Here is a 3,328-nt window from a genome sequence, read left to right as displayed (position 1 = left end):
TTCTCCCAAATAACACAACAAAATACACAACTACAACATATTGGGATACTGTACGGTGACTGACTGAGGAAACAAAGAACGGGCAATTCAAAGCCCCAAAGAAAGAGACACTTTTAATCTATTTTCGATGCTGTCCTTAACATAGCCATCTTTGGCACTCTCGCTCCTCCAGCGGCCATGTCATTTAAACATTCTATCAGTGATGCCTCTAATGGCTGCCACCGTTGTTCCACCTGACCTCAAACTATGCAGACCGTAGCATTTTATGTCAGGTACATAAGGCTTAAAGGCTTCAATAAATAATTCCCTCAACCGAGTATAAGACATCGGTTTGTTTTCGGCTCTAAATATATAGCCATCACTGGTTTTGGACAGATTTCTGAAAAGATAAGTTTCAGAATTAGTTTCTTCCTTTAATCCAGATTTTTCCAAGAAACATTCCATACACTTCACAGGACACATCTTTGTCCCTGTTCTACCAATAATCAACCAAGCTCCATCTCTGTATGCATCGGTCTTGGACCTCTCTATAAATACAGTCATATGAGAATAAAAAAACAACAAATCGCCATGCTTAATATTAAGCAACTCAGCAGACCGCCTTAAAACCTGCGAATCAAGCAAACACATACACACAGTTCTCAAATTATATACATTTTGGTTTTGCATTTTGCCATCAAACATCCTTTCAAGTACTTCAACCGTAATAGGCTTTTTTTCTTTTCAACGGGTTTAACTAACTTCCGTTTGGCCGCCTCCAACAAATTTATCAGCAATGTGTTGTCCGTGGGAGAGGGTAAACCAACAATAACATGAAAGTGTCGAATACTATAAAACGCTGACTGCACGGGCGAAAAAGAACCCGACCGCTGTATAACTGACAGCAAATAAATCGCAAAATGTAAGGGAGATAACGGTAACCCTACAGGCATACCGTTAGAAACAGCCCACTTTCTCCAAGCACGGAAACCATACTTGTACTTTCTGCACGTGGATGTCGCTCTGGCATGGTTAAGCAGTCCCGGTATTGCTTTGGCTAATTCCGTCACACTCGGTGGTAGCTCTGCTATCTCGTCACCAAACACATGATCAAAAACACCTGTAACAGGAAATTCAAAACTGAACCCGAATCGCCATCAAGTTAAAATTTAAATCATAAACACCAAACAGACCATTGCTTTGTCTGCTTGGGACATATGCATCTTTGTAAGTAGGTAGATAAACCACTTCCTTCACCTGTGAAACAAACTCTCCCCTAGGACACAACAATGGCAGAAACGTAGCTGAATACCAAACAGGAACTATCAACGTAGCCCTGCCTTGACACATTCTCAAATGCCGTAATGACCTAGATACCAAATCTAGGTACCAGGTGGCACTATCCAATTGTTGCCTTCAGACCAACTCATGGTAAATGCATCCACTCCACATGATCCAGGATTCAATATCTGGAATAAAACCTAGCAACCTTGTTGTTATAATACGAGGCAAATACATCTATATCAAATGGACCCCACATACTCTGTATGCGCTGATATACAAAATCACTGATTCCCCAGTCGTTCGTGTCCACAAGCTTGCTAAGATAATCTGATCTCTCATTTTCTGACCGGGGTATCCACTGCATTTCCAACTGAATCTGACCTTGGAGATTAAAAATGTCGATAGCAATGCTTTGCAGCCCAGATTTCATAGATCGTTTAGCAACAATCGATTCAACATTTTTATCATCAGAAAACCATTTGATTCTGTGTGACTTTAGCAAAGGGAGAAAACTCTGCAGAACCATATACACTGCCTTTATTTCCCTGTGTGTAGAACTCAGCGCAGCTTCTTCCACCGACCGCTGCCCATGAGACTGCTCCTCACCAAACTGTACGCAGTACCCTCCGTAGCTGACACTACTGGCGTCACTGTATACCACTCTCGTTACTATGGACTGATCACACCATGTTCTCTCTGTATATTTATTTATCTCATGTAACCAAAACTCGAGTTGATGTTTGCTGTACTGTGTCAAAACAACAAACTCATTCCATAGACACCGTCTGCATAGACAAAGCCCTAGTCATGAACTGAGAGCTGAGCGACAGATCCTACAACTAAACTCATGCTTATCACCTGCCCCACGACTGAAGCCACTTTTCTAAACCGGGACAAACCCGCTACCTTTCAATAACCGGATGATACTCTGATGTAACTTATCAACCTTCCGACGAGGGATTGATAGTTTCATACACTTCGTGTCAATTATTAAGCCTAGACATTCCATAACCTGACATGGAGCCCACAAAGATTTTTCACTTTTTTGGTACGAAACCGGACTTTATGAGATCTTGCTTGACAGCATTTCCAATAATCATAGTATTAGCCATAGAGTCATTGGACAAAATACCATCATCAAGAAAAGTAACAATTCTATAGCCTTTGTAACGCCAATACTTTACCAACTGACGGGTCACCTTGGTGAAAACATAAGGCGCCGATGTAAGCCCGAATGGCAAAGCAAGAAACTTGTAATATGTCATTTTTTTAACAGTCCCCCATGAGAAACCTAAGTATTGGGTATGAAGAGGATATATGTCAATATGTTGATAAGCCGAGGGAATATCAAACTTGACAAGCCAGTCATTTTTGTGTATGTACATCATGGCTGTCCTCCAATCTTCATATTTCGCCGATTGTTTCCATACATGCTTGTTGACCAATGACAAGTCTAAGATCAGTCTCTTCTTACCTGAAGACACTGACAAAGGATTAACAAATGTAGGCTTTATATCACACTGCACCACTAAACCTTTTTTAAGTAATTGAGACACAGCCTCTGATACAAACTCTTCGTGCAATCTAGAAAAAATATCAGTGACGTAGTCTGAACTTCCGATTCGACGCCAAAAAGCAATGTTTTGTTTTAGCCTATTCTTCCCAATGATTTCTGCATGACCCTGTTCACATTCAAAATAATCATCAGTCAGTAACACATGATTATCACTATGACCTACATCATACTTAACTTGTGAGTCAGTTTCTGTATTATCCTGTAGTCTGAGCGGGTTGTTGTTGTCCGGACATCGGACATTGACGTCTGAAATGGCCAAATCCCCCACATGAGAAGCACGCTCCACTTGATGAGTTCCTCCGAAAGGGCTGATTGAACATGGAGCTGTTGACTGCCGCTGGCTCTGCAGAAGAGACAGTAGCACTAGGAGCACGACCACCACGTGGTCTACTGTACGGACTGCGTGCAGAACATCCCTTCTTGGACTTGATTTTCTTAACAGCTTTATTTTCTGCTCTTGTAATGTTCTTGTCGTCTTCGGAGTCGGAC

General features: G+C 41.6%; 1 pseudogene; it reads right to left on the bottom strand.

Moving 5' to 3' along the window:
- Positions 1-1,113: 1,113 nt before the first annotated feature.
- LOC139470477 (uncharacterized) lies at positions 1,114-2,528 on the bottom strand (annotated as a pseudogene).
- Positions 2,529-3,328: the final 800 nt, after the last annotated feature.

The sequence above is a fragment of the Haliotis cracherodii genome, unplaced genomic scaffold (assembly GCF_022045235.1).
Source record: "Haliotis cracherodii isolate W230 unplaced genomic scaffold, xgHalCrac1.p SCAF_1, whole genome shotgun sequence".
In the NCBI taxonomy this organism is placed as follows: Eukaryota; Metazoa; Mollusca; class Gastropoda; order Lepetellida; family Haliotidae; genus Haliotis; species Haliotis cracherodii.
The sequence above is the reverse complement of the archived record's forward strand: the minus strand, read 5'-3'. Positions and strand labels throughout refer to the sequence as shown.